This window comes from Pseudopipra pipra, chromosome 3 (assembly GCF_036250125.1).
Source record: "Pseudopipra pipra isolate bDixPip1 chromosome 3, bDixPip1.hap1, whole genome shotgun sequence".
NCBI classification, from domain to species: Eukaryota; Metazoa; Chordata; class Aves; order Passeriformes; family Pipridae; genus Pseudopipra; species Pseudopipra pipra.
Window position 1 is genome coordinate 97,571,862 of NC_087551.1, and position 22,675 is coordinate 97,594,536.

General features: G+C 38.8%; 1 long non-coding RNA gene across 1 annotated transcript; it reads left to right on the top strand.

Moving 5' to 3' along the window:
• The first annotated feature begins 4,194 nt into the window (after nt 1-4,194).
• Nucleotides 4,195-14,947, top strand: LOC135410622 (uncharacterized). The gene is made up of 3 exons (XR_010428790.1): nt 4,195-4,413; nt 11,859-11,932; nt 14,729-14,947. It is a non-coding gene; the product is annotated as an uncharacterized LOC135410622 (long non-coding RNA).
• The last annotated feature ends 7,728 nt before the right edge of the window (nt 14,948-22,675 follow it).

Genomic DNA, 22,675 nt, shown 5'->3' on the forward strand with positions numbered 1-22,675 from the left:
TTACAAATAATGTGAAAAAAGAGAAAATGTATGCAAATGTTTGTCACAATGTGTATCTGAAAGGAGTGACATTTTCCTTTATTATCTTTCACCTGCATCTAGGGATAATTATTTCCTGAAAATCCGTATAGACAAAAATTGAAAAGAAAAAGTTTTAGCAGACATAAGCATAAGTCAGTTTCTTTTCCACTAAAAAAAAATTAAAAATAAAAATATTAAACAGAGAGGTTAAAAGTATGTTAATAAAAATATTTCAACATGCCAAAATTTCAGGAGACACAAAATTTCAATCTCATGGACTGATGTCTTGCAAAAATAGGATTTTTCTTTAGCCACTGAAGTTTTTAAAATGGCATGAGATACAAAGTTCAGGCTCTGGATCTTGTGGTATCTCTGGTTATACTAGGGATAAAGTTTCACTCAATTCAGGTGCTCACTGTGATTTACTGTGACATTTCTTTTAGCAGCAAGTATTTCACAAGTTTGTTCTTTTTAGTTGTACTTGGCTAAATCAACTGCAATATTTTTATTTCAACAAATTAATTTACCATTTTATTAGAAAGAGAAGATACTAACTGTAGTGTATCCCAATCATACCAATATCTTCTGAAAATTACTCAGTGAATTCATGGTATATTTCCTATTGGAACTGTTGATATTTTCTAAACTGAGTTTTTGCTCCGTATTTGCATGAGATCTGAGACATGTTTCTTTGCTGTTTTTAACGGAACAAAATTACAGAAACATATGTACACAGTCTTATGTTTGTAGTTTGAAACCAGATGATCTTCTAAACAGGATGAGATCTGAATGCAAACTCAGGTCTATAATATACCCCCCGTAGTTGTACTCTGGAGTTCACATAGCATTTTCCCTACAAAAGAGCCACAAAAAAGCATTATGCATTTGCCCAGTGATGTTTTCCATGTGTTTCAGTGGGTATTTCTCTGTTCACTCCCCCCATGCCCTTCATCATATGTCATCTTCCATGATACCTGTGTGATGTGTAAATATACTCTTATGCACCAATGCAATAGAATATTGTCTGCAGAGACACGCATGTTTTATAAATAATTTCCTTCATACTTCAAAACTAGATTCCAGTCAAGCACCAGTTCCTCCAAAACTTCAAAACTCACTTCTATGAATCTAATGAGGAAAGTTGCTTCCTAGCCATCTTCATCCATTCACTCCCCTTAGTTGCTTTTGCAAACAATCTCTTTACATGCTTAAATGTAGGCACAGGTTCTTTCTCCTAAAAGTTTCAGCCCTTCATTTTTTTTTATATGAGACTCTTTTTTGCGAAAGAGTAAATAGCAAAGTGCAAACCTCAGGAGGCAATTACCATCCAGCCTACTGCTCATGACTTGATATATCTCTGTCTTTGAGGTAATACCTTACTACAAACAACAGCAATTTCTTCCAAGTGCTCATGGCATCCATCATGACTTCTCTTATTCATAAAACACAGCCCTCCATACAACATTTTTGATCAGCAAGGAAACAGTGACCTGTTTGGTTTTCTTTTTTACTCTAGCCATAGAGTCACAAATCTATCCCTTAGAAGCAATAATATTAGTGGTTTCTGACCAGATGTGCAGAGTAAAGGAAAACAGTGAGGGTAGTGAGGTTATTGAAGAAAGCCAAGTGGAACAGAGAAAGTAGGATATTGTTCCTAAGAATGTATAAGAACTTGAGAGGCCATGTATTGTCAGTGCATTAATTAGAATTTCACTGCCCTTAAGCTCAGCATCGTCACCCTGGGATAGCTTCTGGTGCTGCTTCCTCCTTCTGCTGGCTCTGGCAGCCAGCACACTGGCAGCAGGGTGTGAGAGGGGGACCATGAGGTACAGCTGCGGAAAACAAAGGAAAAGTGTGTTCTTTTTGGAGTGCTGTTAAATACATTCAGCTTATATTCAATTATGTTTCATACTATAGTCACTACTGAAGTCAATAGACTTCAATTACATGCATAGCAGCAGAATGATAGTCTGAAAACACACATCTAAAAAATTTCTGGGAAATGTTGAAATAAGAAAAGAACTAGATGAAAAGTTTTTGTAATGGTTTTTGCTAGGATAGAGTTAATTTTCTTCCTAGTAGCTTGTATGGTGCTATGTTTTGGATTTATGCTGAAAACAGTGTTGAAGGATTTTTTTAGCTATTGCTGAGCAGCACTTGTGCAATGTAAAGGTCTTTTCTGCTCCTCATCTCACCTCACCACTGAGGAGGCTGGTGGTTCAAGAAGAAGCTGGTAGGAGACATAGACTGGACAGCTGACCCTGTCACAACCCACCTCTGAGGTGGGGCAACTATGTTCTTTACAAAGGATCCCTTGAAGTGGATTAAAGTGAAACGACACTACATAACCAATTATAAAAACTATAATAATTTTTTTATATTTTTTTTTTTTTTTACTTATTTTTATGGCCATGGCTAGGCTGCGCGAACGAAGATTTGGGGAGGGCTCTACCCACATTTGTTGCAAGTGCATTGGTGGCTAAAAAGGCCAATATGAGATAGACATATCTGGTTGCAACTTATTTTTAACAACTCTAGAATAATAACTGGAAAAATCGTAACTGGAAAAACTGCAACTGGGAAAATACTGTTCTGGGATTTAAGATTTACCTTAAGAGAGGAGAGGTAGAAAGAGAAAGAAAAGGGCACAGAGAAATAAGAAATGAGATAGACAGATACAGGGCAGAAGAGGCAGAGGTGTGGCACTGTATGTAGTAGAAGGGTTAGAATGTATGGAGCTCACAGCTGGCAAAGGCACAGTTGAGAGCTCTGGGTGAAAAGCAAGGAACAAACAAATAATGCAGATGTCGTTGTGGTAGTCTGCTATGACCTTCCATCCAGGATGACTATGCTCATAAATTATTCTCTGAGAAACTAAGGCACACTTGCAAATCAACTGACCTTCTCCTTATGAGGGGCTTCAACTTGCCAAAAATTACCTCAGAGCATCACACAGCTGGTACAACCCAGGCCAGAAGATTCCTAAAAAACCTGGATGACTACTTTATGGAACAGGTCCTAAGGGAGCTACTTTGGAAAGATGCCCTCCTTAATCTGCTGCTTGTCAACAGAGCAGATCTTGTGAGTGAAGTGGAGATTGGTGCCAGTCTTGGCCACAGCAACCACAAAGTGATCAAGTTTAAAATCTCTGTTGACAGGAGGAAAAGTGCCAGCAAAACCTCAACTCTGGACATGAGGAGAGCAGAATTCAGGCTGCTCAGGGAATTCAGGCTGCTGGTCATTTTTTAAACATCACCTCCTAAGGGCACAGGAGCAGGCAATTCCCAAGTGTCAGAAGTCAAGCAGGTGAGGCATAAGGCCAGCTTGGTTGAGCAGGGATCTTCTCTTGGAAATAAGGAAAAAAAGGAAGGTGTATGTGCAGTGAAAGCCAGTTCAAAGGACATAGGAAGAATATGGAGATGCTGCTTGCCACTGCAGGGAGAAAATTCATGCACTCAAAGCTCAGCTGGAGTGGAAGCTGGCCAGAAATGTGGGGAGCAATAGAAAGAATTTTTTCAAATATATTAATGGCAATAGGCAGTACAGAATATCATTGCCTGTTATAGGATGAGGATGGTCACCTCACAAACAGGGACAGAGGCAAGGTAGAAGTGTTTAAAGCTTTCTTTGCCTCTATCTTCTACAGATTACAGACCAAGGGGGTCTCAGTGCCCTGAACTGGAGGACCCTGACTGTAAGAATGATTTAAAATTCTGCAAGATCTGCTGCTCCAGCTGGATCCCTACAAATCTATGGGGCCCGATGGAATTCAGCCCAGAATCCTCAAAACACTGGCTGATGTCATTGCACAAACTGTCTCGATGATTCTTGAGTGGTCTTGGGAACCTAGAGAGGTCCCAGCTGAATGAAAGCGAGTGAGTGTTGTCCCAGTTTTAAAGAAGGGCAAGAAGGAGGACTCTGGAAACTACAGGCCTGTCAGTCTCACTTCAGTGCCTGGTAAAATTATGGAGAAGATTATTCTGGGAGGTATTGAAAAACATCTGAAAGATAACACAGTCATTGGTAACAACCAGCACAGGTTCATGAGAGGAAAGTCTTGCTTATCAAACCTGATTTCCTTTTATAACAAGGTAACCGACCTAGTGGATCAAGGGAAGCCAGTTGATGTAATCTTTTTGGATTCCAGTAAAGCTTTTGATACTGTCTGTCACAGGATCCTTCTGGACAAAATGTCCAGCACAGAGCTGGACCACCACATCATATGGTGGGTGAGCAATTGGCTCACAGGTTGAGCACAGAGGGTAATAGAGAATGGGGTGACATCAGACTGATGACCTGTCACAAGTGGGGTTCCACAGGGCTCCATCTTAGGCCCTGTGCTCTTCAACACCTTCATAAATGACTTGGATGCAGGACTGGAAGGGATAATATGTAAGTTTGGAGATGACACAAAACTGGGAGGAGCTGTTGTTCTCTTTCAAGAGATGCCCCACTACCTACTCCAGGAGGAGTTCTGGTGGGACATGTGTGGCCTTTCCTTGGAAAAAACCTGGAGTGGCTGAGAGAGAGGGTCTGCCTGTAGGCTGGAAGTCTATGGTTTTCAGTTTTGCGATGGTGTCTTGCTGCACAGGAGGGAGATTGGCACAGTAAAAAGGTTACTCTGTCTTCCTAGGATCTGCTGGTTACCAGCTGCTGGTAGTCTAAAATCTGCCCAAAATAATGTGAAGCATGGATGCTAAGTCCCTTCAAAGCTGTTCCTAACACATCACATATGTCACATTGCTAATATAGGCATAGCAACAACTTCTAGCTTCTTCTTATGCTGAAATCATGCATTTTGAGTCCAGAAGACTAGATCACCATTCTCTCTCAAAACTCACCAAATGCTGTACTATTCAGTCCTCAGAGTGCCATTAGAAACCCAGTCTCTAGACCCAGGTCATACATGACTGGGGACATACCCAAGTGGTACATCAGTGGCCTGGGTAGGTTTTTGCACTGAGTGTGGGAGTCCCACTCCTGCAAAGGCTGTCAGATGTGGGACTAATAGTTGGGCATTTGTGAAGGTCAGAATAGCAATCAGACATCATCCAGAGTCTAATGGAGCTTAAAGGGCATGAAACCCTGCAACTGATCCAGTCAAAACAAGCAAATGTCTGAGCGGTGAGTGAGAAAGTTGTAACAGGTATCTAGCAGAACTATCTGAAAGGTGCTCTTATCTTTCTCATTTTCTCACTTCTCCCTATTTCTTTGCAGCCACAGCATGGAGAAGCTGGAGGAAGAAATCTTTCAAAAACATCATTAAACCCACATGTTCAGAAAAAACACAGCATTTACACTGAATACATAATGCAGAAAATTGCTCTGTCAGAGATGTTCTTCATCTGATTATGATTGAAAAGCAAAAAATAGAAAGAATTAGTCATAAAACAACTAGCAACTGAAAACACGTGCATTTAGGTCTTTGGCTCCAGGATAAATAAAGTGCAAATGTAGATTTTTCAGATATCTGCCAGAAGTTAGATAGATATCATTATTTTAGCCTATTTAGAAGGTTGCTTGTATGAGAAGGTATTTCTGACACTGAAATACTCATTGTGAAAGAGCTTTAAAGATCTTTTTACTGACAGAGTTAGATGTTTTTCCTGCTTTTCTGTGCCTGTACAGCTGCTGTAAATGCCAATTAAGCTTAAAAATACTTGTTGATGGCAAACATAGACCATAAGGTCTATTACATCATTAGGTCTATTTACTTCTGTAAGACTTTACCTGCTCATAATGTCTGTGTTCATGGCTTAGGTGACAGACGTATTTATTCAATTAAACTAAATTTTTTTAGAAGCCCACAAATATTAGAGTTTAGTGGTCTATGTTCAAGAATAAATAGCTGAATCCAAGTCTTGGGTAATACAGTGTGACTACCAACATTTAAAAAATATTCTTGATTCAACTATCAAGCGATTTTGATAACAACCTTGAACTCCATAAGCTGAAGTTCAGATAATTCTCCTGTAATACAATTCCCTTGAGATTTATTCAGATGTCTTTACATCATATATTTTCAAAAGTACTTAGACACTGAAATCAGTTAAATCAATTTCCATGAAAGCTGTGTACTTTGTTGATGTAGGACTTTGTCTCCTTGCTTTTCAGTTTCTGATCTGTAAAGAGGGAATTTCCAAACATCGCCAGCTGTTCAAATGTCATTTTCAACAATAAATTTTCACATCAGAAAGGGTAGACTAAATCACCTGTCTGCAGAGCACAGGCAGATGTAGGTGATAAGTAGTTTATATTCTGCAGTTACTCCAAGTTTTCATAATTTTATTTGCAAAACAGCTCTATGATTATTGCAAGACTTAAAGAAGCAGAAAACATGGACATTTGGAGCTCATTGTCATTCCACAGGACATGCCACCTTCCATCATGTAACTCCTCTTCATACAACTTCTCTTTTTTACTGTCTAATTCTACCTCCATTACTAAAACACCAACTACCATAAATGACTTACGGCTGCATAGCCAAGTGTATCTCTGTGACTGTGACCCTCTGCTTCTTCATATTCTTTAACTACTTTATTATGAAGATTAAGATGGTATTCAGAAGTCTGTCATGTTACACAGAACCTCACAGCAGTAGTCAATCCCTGCTCTGAAGACCTTAGGCTCTCAATAAATACAAGAGACAAAAAATTACTGTTTTCCTGACATTACAGTTTTCCTGGCTGTAATACAATTTGATGCTTCTTCTCTGAGCACATTGGAAAGCAGAAAGTGGATAATTGCTCAGAGCAGCTCTTCCCTCTTCAGGCAGTAAGTGGCAGCATTGCAGTAGCCTTTTCTTCCCTATCTTCTTCGTTGTTGTCGTTCAAGGCAGTCCCATTTTTCTGCTAAAGCACACAAAACTCCTTAAGTAATTTTATATTTTATTATATAAAATATAATTTTATATTGTACAACAATAAATTATAATTAATATCAATAATTTTTATAAAGTTATATAAGGGAAAAAAATTTGCAGATTTGGGGCCTCTTTTGTGAATGGAGACTGTGCATATCAAAACCAACCCCTCCGTTTCCATGCTTTCAGCCAGGGAGTATTTTGTAACCTTATCAACATTTCTAAAAACTGAACAAATTAAAACAAGTATAAGAACAGCTAGAAGCTTTACTTTCTGCCCCTGAAGCAGAGGATGTGAATGGGATGTCTATAATGTAGATCTTCATTCTTAAACTTTATATTTGATAGACACTAAAAATGAACCTGCAAAATCAGCATCAGACCATTTCATGTTAACTGACTTCCAGTGATACAGGATTTTATTTACCCTGTTCTAATAGAGCTTTTTGGAACAACAGCTGTGAGTTTTTCCTGGCTCATAATCATCATCAGCCATAAGGAAACTGCAATCAGAAGGGAGGAGACAGATCTGCTGACGAAGCACAAGCCTGCCTCATATCTAACTCCCTCTTGCAGACCCCTTTGTTGGCTCTGCAGTGCTAAAAGGAACAACATACACCAAGAATTCAGTGTTGTCACTTGCATATAGTCCTAAATACAAATTACACTCTTTTCAGAGTCAGCTGAAGTCAGTGGCAATTTTCAGTTGTAGGGTAGGACTAAAGAGTGGATCTGTTCAGCAAGAAATGGATTCCCAGGATAATTGCTTTTCTGGTTAGACCTCTCTGTGGTGATTAGCTTGTGTAGTTATTAGGTCTTAGACTTTTTTCACACTATGTGGCTACGTAAAGTGATGCTAGATGTTACTTGTCAAAGGTGAGTGCTTTTGTTGGTGTGTAGGCAGTGTAGCTTTTGTTTATGCTACTGCCCTTTGCAGAGAAAATGAAGCCTTGTATGCTCTGTCTCTTATGGAAAATTGTCATTATAAAGATTCAGTTTCCCCATAAGAACACGGCAAATTGTGTGAGGCAGTTTTTCCTTGAGAAATCCTGCTTATTAGCTGTCAAGATAAGGAAATTAATGAGAAGACTCCTTTATTTTTCAGGGCACAATGGAGTATTTCCAGTGACAGCATCCTGGAAACACTTGTCAGAAAAGGAAAAAGAAAATGGCTTCATAATAACTTGTACCATGCCTATGTCAAAAAATCATGACATCTCTGAGTCCTCATTTTGAGTAGTATCATATTAACATAGGCCTGACTTGGTGCCTGGGCTTTTAAGGTCATGTTTAGGAGAACCAGTCATAATAGTATTTTAGTGGAAATTTTTAAAGTATTAGTTAAAATTATGATACATAGTGCAGTCTGGCAATTACTCAAAATTCCATTTCAGTGATATTCATGTTTTTCTGTAACACCAGGTACAAACACTTTTATTCAACATATTTTAATATACTTTGGAATACTGAAAATACAAGTGCTTTATAAATTGAAGCCATTACTATTAATTACTACTACAGAATTTTTCTTTCATCATCTCCCTGACCTTTGGGGAACATTAATGAGAAAGTTTACTCATTGTGAGTATGAGCTGGGTTTAATGAATGTCTTTCGCTGAGACTATACGACTGCTAAGATGAAAGCTCTCAAATGTTAATGCACTTGAGGTTTACAATGTCTAATGTTAATGTCACAGGACATAGGTCAGAGAAGTGAACTGGGAGTGATTGCTCATGATAACCATCTGCATGTTATTTTGCAGCAACAAAACAGAATAAACTAAGTCCCAGGACATGTCTCCTGAGTTATGAAGTTATTGCAGGACTTCATCTAGCATTAATGAGGCCTCATTTGAACAAATGGGAAATTATTGAAATAGGATATCACAGAAGTAGCTTGTGAGGCACTTATGGTTATCTATTCCAGGATGAGTTGAATTACACCAGAGGATAAAAGGCACCTCGATGACTCGTGTGAACATTGACCTTGTAGACATACTCATTATGACCAGTGAACGCAACCCATAGAGTTATATATTATCAGAAACAAAGTGGAACTGAGAGAAGGGTCTCTATGGTTCATTGATCAGCTTAGGTCCATCTTCTGAGAGACAGCCTAAGCAGAAGGCATTTGTACATATAGGCTATGTATGCAACCAACTGTAACCGAATAAGCCTGATCAGTCCTTTTGCTTAATGTGGCACAGTGAGAAAAAGTCTAAAGAAGACTAAAGGGTGAAATGAGATGAGAAATTATTTCTTCTCAGCTTTTGTCATACTCATATAGAAGGGTAGCTTGGAGGTCCTGAAAACAAGGCTGGAAGCATCTTCCCAGATAGGAGAAAATTAATCCACTAATAATTTTTAGTGGAGGAGCCTGCTATCTGACATGCAAGCCTAGAGGAACCAAGGAGGATTGGTCAGCCTGCCCCTAAGTTTGGCTTTTGTCTTGTAATCAGTAGGATGATTCCAGGACACCTCAGTTCACTGAGACCATCAACAGCAGCAAAAATGTTGTCATCATTCAAATCACATATGGGTTTTACTCTAGAGCCTTTAATATTTTAAATATAATCAAATAGTGCCATGAATTGAAAGAAAGAAAGAAACTTCTGCAGAAGAGAAGCTATGAGGATTTTACAGGTCTGGCACTGCCAGATGAACAGCAGTTAGAAATAGTACCTGAGCTGAATGGTCTGGAATGACTTTAGCCAGCTGTGACAAAACACGTATACCCAGCAGAGTGAATTACAGATGATTAATTTACATAGGAACAACAATAATTTTCTTTATGCTGATGTTGTAATTTCCTTTGTATCAGGTCACTCTTACTTATCTGATTATTTAGCTGATCAGCGACCTAAACCATCTGTATTCAATTAACAGTGTCATTCCTGCTAAAATCTGAGCTCATGTTATTTGTAGGGATATTCATAAGGTTCTGGTTAGTTTAAAGAAATGCTGTGCTGACTTAACTAACCATTCACAGGAAAGGAAGAGTTGGCACTCATTGTAGGTACTATGGTTGCTATCACATATCCTCCTTCTTTGCTACTATGGAAAGCATTTTGAAGCAGACATTTTTAAGCACCCCTTAACTGCTAACCCTTCACTGGGATACTGCAAAACAAAATGGCACAAAACATGTATTAGTTATCTGCTCACAAAGCACAACCTTGCCAAGAGTCATTTCATTTAGCTTTGGATACCTATAAGGTATAAGTTTATGTCCAAGCTCATCACCCTTGGTTCCTTCTGCCATCAGTAAGAGAATGGATTCATCTAGGACAGGATTCACCACAGCATAGACATTCACATGATGAATCCTATCAAACTGTAAAAGTGTTGATTTTCTTCATTTATGTTGATGAAATAAGCCTGACTAGTCAGAGCACAGATGCTCACATTTTAGATGTCTAAAGTGAAGGACAAGGTTTTGTTTGTTCTTTGAGAATCTGAAATGTCTATCACCTGCCATTTTGTTTTGCCATGATTCTAGGGTTTTAAGGTCAGATCATAGCATAGATTTTCAGAAAGGTAGCGTGCTCCTGGGAAATATACAAAAAGATAGAATATCTTTAACATGTAACAGAAAAGAAAAGGAGCAGTGAAAGAGGGAGAAGTTACAAACTATGTAACATACAGACTAGGTTACATGCTGCACCTCTGACAGTCTAATTTTTTTTTTCATGGCTAGGCTTCGCGAACGAAGATTTGGGAAGGCTCTATCCACATTTGCTACAGGCACACTGGTGGCTTATGAGGCCAATACGTGACAGACATATCCGATTGCAAAAGGCACAGCAGAAAGACTCCTTAGATGGTGTATTCTGCAATACACGGTTCTTTCTGCGTTACCTTTTTTCCTCGAGGGTGATCCTGCGTGTGTTCTCAAAGGAGACAGCTGCGTTATAGATGGTGTGTCTCCAGGCCTCCCAATTTGAGGCCAGAGTGGACCAGTTATGGTTATCACAAGTTGATGAGAACACAGCTGCGATGGGCAGGGCATGTCTCAAGGATGAAGGACCACCGCCTCCCTAAGATCTTGCTTTGCGGTGAACTTGCCACTGGCTGCCGCATGAGAGGAGCCCCAAAGAAAAGATACAAGGACTCCCTGAAACAACATCTCAACCTTGGCCATATTGACAGTCTAATAACATATACACAAATAGCATCCTGGTGCTTTTGCCACACTACCCTGTCCTGTGTCCATTATCCTCAGTGTTTCTATAGCACAGTAGAATACTGTCTTCTTTCTGCCTCTTGCCTGCTGGCAGTGAGTGCTCTGCATGACAGATGCAAAACTGAGCCTTGCAAAATCTAAAGCAACTTGTCTCCCTATTTTTGCTCAGTTACTCTTTAGGGGCTTAAATTTTCCTCTGGTTGTATGTCTGGGGCAGATGTATCTGTCTTACAAGCTAGTTCTTTATATATTTCTTTCTTTCTCTCATTGACTTTTCGAATCAGAAAATTCATGCTAAATAAAAAATTTCAGCATTTTCTTTCCAACAGTAGTTACTATATAAACCATAAATGCCCAGTAGTGAAATTTTGATGTTTGTTTCTAGTCAGGTACAATAAAGATTCCACACTCTAAAATGTATGTCAAAGTCATGATATTTTTCAGTTAATCTTTTTTTCTCCTTAAAGTTCAGTTTTCTTCAAATTTCTTATTCACATTATCCAAGACTGATTATATTATTTTCTTTCCTTTTCCAGACATTCTGGTGTTTTTCATTTCTTTCTGACACTTTGCATTTTCCGGGGAAATATATCCATGTATAAGGACTCTGCTCAAGAACATATCCCCAGAGAAGTTTAACAAAATTCCTCTACTTCCCACGGGCAGTGGTGTATGCACACATTGCTCTGAGGAGTGAACCCTGTTCCTGCAACAAATTGGCCCAAGAGGTGTCTTAGTAGTGTCCTAGCAATGTCTAGTTTGCTAACCACTAATTATCATTCTATTCCTCAGGGTCTATCCTATTCATAAAGAGAAAACTTTCCAGGGGCTGCCCTGAGCACTGATGAGCTTCCATCCCACCTAAGGTAATCTACATTATTTGATCACGTAACTGCCCCCAGTGCAGGGCCTTCGCTTTGTGCACCTTTCTACCTTTCTTTCTGTTATAACTGAAATTTTGAACCCTCTTTTTTTCCTGTGTATGAATTCCATTTAGATATGGCAGCTTTCCAAAACACCAGTTATATGTAACAGTATCAAGAGTACTTCATATTTTCTGTGTGTATCACATTAAGTGCATTGAAGTAAAACATTCAAATTGATTAAAGCTTCACATGTATTCCTGTGCTGGCACAATCACATATTGCTGGCACAATCTAAATCACAGATTTCTGTCACAGAAAAAGATACAGTAACTGAGTAAACTCAGATATATGCTTTACATAAATACAGTAATAAAGACCATATCAACGCCAGGTTTGCAGAGATGTTATATCTGTTATAATCAGTCAGATTTTAAAATATGGAGTGCAAGAGAAATGTACTATTTACTGGGCAATTAATTCACCAGTTAAGTTATTCTGCATTTCTTAGTGATTTTTTTATCCTGAAAAACTCAAGTCATGCTGAGACATATGAGCTGACAATTGTCCTACAACAGCCTGGATGGAAGCACCTTCCTGTAGTTCAGAGCTCACACCTCAAGGATTGCACAGCGCTAAATGACCACGATGAAGTAACTTCCATGCAGGGTGATTAGTTATCACTCCCTGTTTGTCCAACAGAATGTAAGAAGAAAAAGTGGGAAAGCAGCTATATTTGATAAATACAGCTGTATTTGATAAATACAGCTGTATTTGATAAATTTGTTCCTGTATTTGATAAATAATAGAAAGTTTCCTTTTGTCTACATTATCACTGTAATTACACTAAGATTATTGCAGCCTTTCTAAGGATCTCCTGACTTCAAACAGGAGGAAAGTCAGGAGGAAAGTTAACACGGATAACCAAAAAAAAGTCAGCCCTTTCTTTGGAAGGCATATAATTTTCAATTAAAAATCAGAATACAATGTTTGCTGGTGTTGAGTCTCCCTGGAGAACATATTTCTGCCTGTCATACCCATTTTGACATTTTGAAAGTATAAGCACAATGTCAAGTTTTATAAACATATTTTATTTTTTAATTCCTATTTGATGAGGTAAAAGAGGAGATGTTCAGGAGTGTTATCTTTCAAAGAACTAAGGGGAAAATGAAAGAACTGGCTGTATTAATTGTGGTATCTTCAAACACAGTTCACAACAATTTACAAAACGCATACATGCCTGTGTAGATTTTGGTTGCCAGTGCACTATGAGGTTTCATGCCCTGTTAAGCCAAGATATAAAGGAAGGCCTTAGCAGTGGCATGTGGCCACTGCCCAAAGGGGCTCCAGACTCATGCTGCAACCTGGTTAGTACCTGTGGCATGTCACTGCAGGCTCTGTCCTCACTTGCAGTCAGAATTCGGTTACCATGCAGTAACACATTTCTGTATCGTGTTACCGTCCATGGGCTGCTCATTCACGCTTACATAGTGCTTCTACACATTATTTCACACTGGCACAGGGAAGGTTTGAAACACAAATATCAGCCCTCAGCAAATCTTCATTTACCATTTTGCCCCTTGAAGAATTGAGGTTTCAGCATCAGTCCTTGAGCCTTTTATGTCTCATCTTAAATGGGGTCGTAATTCAAAATCTCAGTTTCTGGACTCCATTTATTTGCAGAAAGCACATCTGGACACAATATTGCCCAAACAAAGTTTCTAGACTCACTGCCTACACTTGCTCTCAAGCTGCTAGCCTGTGAAAAAGAGTTTTGTGACTAAATATAAACTGAAATCAATTTCTTTACAAAACAGATTTGTGTCCAGGGAAACTTCTTGGTTTCAGTCACTACATGTCCTAAACAAGAATTTCCATTAAAATTCCTTTGATATGTGACTACAAATATGTAAGCAGGTTAAATATGGATAAAATTGAGTTTTCTTTGCGACTTTGTTGGATGCTATAGCTAGGTCCTTTTACATTTTTCACCCATATTTCACATCTAAATACTGAGATTCTTTTTTCCTTTTAGTATTTGGGACTTGACTTGAAAAAATTAGAGTCTTTTTCAGAAGGTGCAGGCTCTGCTTTAAAAAATGAGTCCTGTTATGGTTGGGAAGCTTTGGGACACATTCATTTTAATGCTTATATGTTTTATCCCACTTATCAATGAGGCAAATTAAATCTAATTTTGTATCTTCCCATATTTACTATAAATACACTTGCTTGCTGAGAAACATCCTGTGAGAACAAAGAAAGAGCAAGTTCCCTGCTTGAGAGCTCAAAGGATTAGGCCAGTTGCAAAAGTTTCCTTTCCTGAAAGAAAACTTAGCCCAGGAAAACACAGCAGTTTGCCCCAGGCTTAATTCACTAGAAGAATCAAATCTCCTGCCAGATATTTTAGCTATGGATTAAAGCCGTTTTGCCATAAATTTTGGATATCTACATTTACTAGCCAAATGATACACTAAGATTCTTTCAAAGAGGTCAGTGGCACATAGGTGAAACCCATACTGGGTACAGTGGGGGAAACAGAGAAAGATTTTCTATAATTATGTTTGAGATTTGAAAAGTTAACAAACATGTTCTGCTATGGGGTGGAGAATGCCCCGGAGAAAATTCAGTAGTTTCCATACACTTCTCTGGTTTTGTTACTCGTCCTCCCACATTTCTCTTTCCTTCCTCATTTCCGTCACAGCTGCACTTTAAATAATCTGGGCCTGATTTCCCTTTCCCTTGCCCCTGGTTTCGCTACAGTCCGTTGGGGTTAGAGCTTGTTTTCTTTCTTTACTTCAGGTAATAGTAATGTTACACCCAGGGACATGAGGATTGAACTTGCGAGAGTGACATAGAGTTTGAGAGTGATGCTCTGAAACAAAAAGAACAAAGACTATCTATTTACACATGTCAAGTGGGTAAACTATGGAGAAATATTTTGTCCAGTTCCTTGTCTGAAGACCAAAGCATCTGTATGCAGAAGGTTTTTTCCAGTTATGCACGGGCTGTGGATGACACATCATGGAGGCTCAGAGGTGACCTCATCACCGTCTATAACTACCTGAAGGGAAGTTCTAGCCAGGTGGGGGTTGGTCTCTTCTCTCAGGCACTCAGCAATAGGACAAGGGGACAAGGGCTTAAGCTCCGCCAGGGGAAATTTAAGTTGGATATCAGGAGAAAATTCTTTACAGAGAGAGTGATCAGGCATTGGAATGGGCTGCCCAGAGAGGTGGTGGATTTACCATCCCTGGAGATTTTTAAACGCAGATTGGACGTGGCACTGAGTGCCATGATCTAGTAAATGGACTGGATTTGGACCAAGGGTTGGACTCGATGATCTCGGAGGTCTTTTCCAACCCAATCGATTCTATGATTCTATGATTCTATGTAAAAAATGGTGTTTACTGATTTGTGAGAATTTTACTCCAGATATTACATTAATGCATGTTGCAGGTAGAAGTAAAGTCAATTACAGTAATTTCAACACAAAAAAGTAACACTGTATCTATGGTGTACTGGAGCGTATTTAAGAAATTTTCTTTCTATTTTCAGTGAATAATGTCCTAAATCATCTGTAAGAAAGAGAATGGATTAGTGTTTGAAACATGCTTAGGTCTACAGCTCTAGAACTTCTAATAGTGAATTTCTTACTGCACAAATGTAATGTAAACAAAAGTAATGCACTTTATGTTTATGAAAGTTGGCACAAATAAGCTGTATAAGTGGAGGCTTCTGTTCCTTGAAAAGGATCTGTACCTGAAGAAGGAACCCCTATTTCCCTTTACATTCTTGCAGTGGCACTTACCAATGCCTTTTAAAACTACATGCTGCAAAGATTTTGGAGACAGCATCCAGGTCTTATTCTATCACTGAACAGAATAAGTCATGGTTGCTTGGATCTCTTCATGCACATGATCTACTCCCTCAGGAGACCTGGAGTCCCCATCCAGATGTAGCCCTGGATAAAACATAATGTGTAGATAAAGCCAGCAGATTTCCTGCTGATGACCAAAAGATGGGAGCAGGCCTCCCTCTGCAGAGCACTAAGACACAGTGTTTACATAACATCCTTAATCATTTTTTTCAAATGTGTCACACAGAAGTTTTACAGTGCTACTCATCTCAAATCTTCTTCCTTTCACGGTAAGAAAAGGGGCTGTTCTTGAGTCCAATCCAAGTTATTGTTCCAACTAAAGACAGATTGTGTTGCTGCATTCAGCTGTTTATAACAGAGTTTTTATATTTTTTGTGTTTTAAAGGTAGATACAGGTCTAGTCCCATCTCTCAAAGCCTTCAAAAAAAACCCAATAGAATTTATTTAATTAAAGGAAGATCTTACATCTACATGTACATGTTCTGTACATGTATAATGTATAAAATGCAGGCTCAATCAAGATGAGAAGGGCATTGAATGAAGTGTACATTGTAAAATATTGTTAAATTATGACAAACAACTTGAGTTTGAGTAGCATATGAAGTATATCACAGAACTCATTCCTAAACAAAATCAACAAGACCTTTAAAAAGTTTTCCATTTGGCCCTCACTTTCTCAGGTTATTCAAGGAAAATACACCTACAATGAAGTGTCACTGATTCAATGTACAAAGCATAAAAAGCCAAAAATAATATTAGAAGGAAAACTTACTTCACACACACACTTTCTTTTACATCCTAGAGATTTTAGCATAAATTATTGTTTTACAATTGACAGCTGTTAACATTCATAGTGTTCAGTGCACTTTAATGAACTTCATTTGAGATGAATTATATGAAATCATTCCCCAGTTAGCAGGCTCTCCATTAGCAGTGACTTCTGATGATTCCTTATAAAGACAGGACATAGCAAACATATTCTTCACTACATCCACAAATCACATGCTAGGGTCAAACAACCTTAAGATTGCAGAGCAACCATGGAATTGTGGCAGTTGCACAATGTCAAGAAAAATACTCCTTCCAGTTCAGGCCTGAAGGAGTTGTTTAGCATTGAGAGACTAGCAACCTCAAAAGAGGATATGCACATTCAAACGAGGATAGATGATACTCTAAATCTGCAGCAGTTTGTCCCACCATTAAGCCTCTTATAGAAATAAATTGAAAGAAGACAGTTCCTAGGCATTAGCTTTGAAAACAAACATTTATTAAGTTATTTATTTTTAATTACATATTAAGCATGTTAAAAGCAAGCAAAGGGCCATAATAGCAAAAGCCAATAGCCTCCTGGGTTGCATTAGGCAGAGTGTTGCCAGCAGGATGAGGAAGGTGATCCTTCCGCTCTTTTCAAAGTGGTGAGAACCATCTGGACTGTTGGGTACAGCTCTGAGCCACTCAGAACCAGAAAGACATGGACATACTGGAGTGAATTTGGCCAAGAGCCATGAATATGATATGCATATGACATTTGAGGAAAGGCTGAGGAAGATGGGACTGTTCAGCCTAAAGAAAAGAAGGCTCAAGAGAACCTTATAAATGTATGCAAAAGCCTTCTTATTCCTATTTGAAATTTTGTCTTTGTTTTTTGAAATGTAGGTTATATCACTGCTATAGTTTTCAAATAATAAATCACTTATAAGAGACCCTAATTGCATTAGATAGTGGTAGCAGCTGTGAAGGAACTAAGGGCATCTGATTTACACATCACTGTCATGCTTTTGGGCAAAGGCTGTATTTTAATCTGTTCACACACCATCCCTACATATAAAGTGATTTCTGATGAAACAAGGTAATGCAGTTCTAAGTATATATTCACAGACAGAAAGGACAGCAAGTCAGAGCCAGATCTCTCTTCAGGGCTTTGTATTATGTTGCCCATATACATTACTTGCTAATTCCATTCTGCGCATATAATTTCTACACTTAATGAACTTTACTTTTCAGAAGTTACCTTGCTATCAAGAAATGCACCAAGCGTAAGGCATGAAAATAACTAGTACTAACAACTTAATAAAAAAGTCCTAGAGCCATAAAAGAGTTCATAAATAGAAAATACATTTCAGGAAGCAGCTTGATATATGGTTATGGAACAGTTTGAACAGAGAGTGATCACACAGCACATACAGGACAACCAGGGGATCAGGCACAGCCAGCAGGAAAGGTAGGTCCTGCTTGACCAACCTGATCTCCTTTTATGACCAGGTGACCACCCTAGTGGATGAGGAAAAGGCTGTGGATGTAGGCTACCTTGACTTCAGCAAAGCTTTTGTTACTGTCTCCCACCGCATTCTCCTGGAGAAGCTGGCAGCCCATGGCTTGGACAGGTGCACTTTTTGTTGCGTTAAAAACTGTTTGAGTGGCTGCACCCGGAGAGTGGTGGTGAGTGGTGCTACATCCAGTTGGCAGCCAATCGCTAGTGGGGTTCCCCAGTGTTCAATATTGGGGTGAGTACTGTTTAATATCACTATTGATGATTTGGGTGAGGAGATTGAGTGCATTCTCACTCAGTTTGCAGACGACACCAAGTTGGGTGAGAGTGTTGATCTGCTAGAGGGTAGGAAGGCTCTGCAGAGGGATCTGGACAGGCTGGATCAATGGGCCAAGGTCAACTGTATGAGGTTCAACAAGGCCAAGTGCTCGGTCCTGCCCTTGGGTCACAACAATCCCATGCAGCACTATGGAGTAAGAGTAAGAGTGGTTGGTAAGTGGTCCAGTGGAAAAGAACTAGGGGTCCTAATGAGCCAGCAGTGTGCCCAGCTGGCCAAGAAGGGCAATGGCATCCTGGTTTGTATCAGCAACATTGTGGCCAGCAGGACTAGGGCAGTGATATTCTGTACTCAGCATTGGTGAACACACCTCAAATCCTGAGTTTGTTTCTGGGCCCCTCACTAGAAGAAAGACATTAAGGAGCTGGAGCATGTCCAGAGAAGGACAACAGAGCTGGTGAAGGGTCTGGAGCACAAGTCATATGAGGAGCAACTGAGGGAGCTGGGGTTGTTTAGCCTGGAGAAAAGGAGGTTGAGGGGTGACCTCAATCACTCTCTACAACCACTTGAAAGGAGGTTGTAGCCAGGTGGGGATCAGCCTCTTCTCCCAGGAAACTAGGGACAGGACAAGACGAAATGGCCTCAAGATGCACCAGGAGAGGTTCATTGGGAAGAATTTCTTCAATGAAAGAGTGGTTAAGCATTCAGACTGGCTGCCCAGGGAAGTGGTGGAGTCACCATCCCTGTAAATGTTCAAGAAATGACTCCATGTGGCACTTAGTGCTATGGTTTACTTGGCATGGTGACGTTCAGTCAAAGGCTGGACTCAATGATCTTGGAGGTCTTTTCCAACCTTGATGATTGTATTCTATTCTATTCTATTCTATTCTATTCTATTCTATTCTATTCTATTCTATTCTATTCTATTCTATTCTATTCTAATAATATTACAACTACTCAGAAGAATCGCACATCAAGCTCATTTTACAGTCACACTTCATTCCATTTTTACTGTCTCTACTCCAGACAGCAGGCTAAGTATAGGTATCACAAACATACAAAACCAGACGGCAGCCAGTATTCTGGCATAGCTTCCAGCTCAGCTGTCATCCCGGCTGATTCTCAGTGAGCTCAAATGTAATCCATTGAAGATGTCATTCCCACAGGAAGCTGAGGATCAGTTCACACAGGACTTTGTGTTTGTTTGCATATGCGTATTCACTGTAGTTAATGTCATTTTACTGACTGTACTTAAAAATTGCCCTCCCCCCGAACCGTGTGAAATGAGATTATCCCTCAAACCATGAGACTGTTTCTGACAAAACACACGCGAATCAAGCCACAGCTAGTCTCCCACGTTCATGAGAACTACTGGTTTCAGAAAAGAAGTATCTAAATAACTTCACATCCTATTTTCTCTGCATTACTCCTAGTAGAAATAATGGATTGGCTACCTTTTAAAGCTTATGGTCCAAAATGATTGCAAAGTGATTATTAGCAAATCTCTTATGTCTCTGACAAATATCAACCTTTTCCTTCAGAATGCTATGTCATATCATCTTCCTAGGATAAACTTTGAAACAAATGAAACTGTTTTGACTGAAACAAAATTACTGTAAGGATAAATGTGCAAATTAAAACAGCAAAAACAGGACTAGATAATAATAACAACATTATTATCTATTGTGCAATTCTAAACCAGCAAAGTCCAAATGAAGATTTTTGGTATATCTGTTACCTGTTTCTGACTGGCTGTGAAAAGATTACATCTATTTTCAAGAAAAATCTTGCTACAACACCTTTTAGCCAGCTAAATCTATTGAAGTAAATGGAGTCACATCAATTATTGAAAGATTGCAAGTGAATGAGGTAAAATCCTTTTTAGCAAAGAGTTCTCTAATAGGGAGTAGTTCCATGGCAAAAAATTACCTTTATTTGATACCCAAAGCAAAAGAAGAAAAAAATTACTAGACAAAGTGGCAAAATTTTATTCTAAAAACAAGCATCTGTCCACAAAGAATACGGAATAATCATTGTGTGATAAATGTGTGAGGTCCCAACACTGACTAGAAATGCATGGCTGTAAGACTATGTGGACAAAAACATGCATTCCACAAAGCTGATTAACTCATACAACTAAGAAAGAGAAAAACAGAAAACAAAATGTTGCCAGCTAGGATAATAAACATGCAAAAATTCCCATCTTGGATGTATTGTTAACCGTAGGACATCTGGTATCTTTTCATAGTGTGTCAGAAATTTTTTAATGTCTTGTATACCCTAGAATAAAAGTAGAGCATCTTATGTGGCACAGCTTCCAACCATAACAAAGGCAGCCAACGCTCACTCATCAGTTATGATGTGTTAAGTCTTTACACTGGTGGGACTGACCACCAGTTTACACTGTCTGGATGCCTGAGTATCCAGTTCTGGTATTACAGGACAAATCTTTTCAAATCCTTTAGCAACACTGCTAATACAAATATTATCCTGTGCCAGCACACTGTCAGGAGCCGTGATGCTGATGCTGTCCACAGGAGTCTCGAAGAAGAAATAAAAGATGAGGAAAGTGAAGTGTAAATATGAGATCATGGAAGACAAGTTGGAAAAGTTGGATAAGGATCTTAGTACTTCTGCTCTCCCAGTCTTCAGCCTTTGAAAAGGTGTCTGGGACACTCTTCCAGGAATCCCCCTCATTTCTTGACCCGGTTTCTATCCCACAGGTAAATTCTTCTGAAAATCAGAATAGCTTCACCCACCTTTTGAGATCTTAATTCTGGGGCTTACCCAAAGAGTCTCTCTATCAGAACCCAAACTTCATTTCAGTTGATGAGGCCAATGCTGATACATACTTCAGTATACTTAATTCTCCTGAAGAATACTGTCAAAGTTGGCCAGGAAAAAGCTTTGAAAGATCAGACCCAAAATCCTTAATGCTTTCTGGTTTATTTCTGTTAGTTGGGTTTTTTACATTTTAGTAAATATGAACAAATTTTTAACATTTACTGGAAAAATAGATAAATATTCAGGCACAATCTGGAGTAACAAATGTTTCCAGGGAAATTTGTGAAGTAGTATGAAAACAAAAATCCTACCTGGCAAAAAGCCAGCTAATAAAAGGATTTCTGCAATAGACAAGTGTGCTAATTCCAGAACATAGTATGACAAAAGCTCTGATAAACATCCTGAATGCTTCATCCCCAGAAAAATTCCCTCCTACATAATGACTACTCTTGCTGTGTGATCATCTCCTCCTGCATATCCCTGTGAAGAACTAGTACTCCAGGGACATTTGCCTTTGATGACTGATTTGTCTCAGCAGTTGGTGGGAGTTTGCCCTTGACTTCTGCAGAAGCTGGGTCAAGATCCAGAACAAACGGTGACAGATTTCTATTTGGATTTGCACAAACTTGGTGAAACTCTCCCCACCGCGTATAGGAGAAGGGGTAACAAACTTAATTTAAGGGTAGGGGAGGTTCTTTACCTGAGACATCTAACAACACATCAATTGATACTGTAGGCCAACTTTCTTTGTATCAAAGCAGAAGCAGTCAAATTAAGATACTATGTCCAATTTGGCAAACTTATCTGTTGTTTTAGTGAATAGGCCAAGAATTGACTAGACACTAGATCAGAGCTGGCAAAAACCCTTGTGGTTGTACTAGATTGATTTATGCTGACTGAGGATCTAGCAATATATCGTCCTCTAATAAGCTAAGGTATACAAGAGACAATGTGCTGAAACTTCTGATAGTTTTCACTGAATCTATATTACTAAGAGAAGAATTCAGAATTAATTCTGGAAACACTCAAAAATATCCATTTGCAAAACTTTTGGAATAAAGCCATTCTAGTAGCAAATATTTGGAATAGATTTGAAAGGTATTCTCCATAGAAATCCTTTCTTGAAAAAAAGAGTGCACAAAAATTTTATGCTGTAGACCAGAAGAAACGGAAGCCCTTTTCATTAGGCATAAACTCTATTTTAGCACTTAGACATAAAAAGAAAAGGATTTTCATACTAGCATTACCATTAATTCAAGGGATTGCTACTGAATACATCTATGTATAATTTCAGTGAGATTGTTTCTGATTTGAATTTACCATATCTAAAGCTGATCCCAAAATATTTCAATTTTTCATCCATTATAAAAATATTGTATAATGCCAGAGTAAGTATTTTCTTCATGCAGTTACTCATCCCACTTAAGAAGGAGTATCTTGTTATTGCAAACTACATGAGAGTAATTTTGTTAATGTAAATAGAATTCACTGGCTCTAGAATTCACTAATTATAAAATAACAATTGCAGTGATTCAAGTAAAA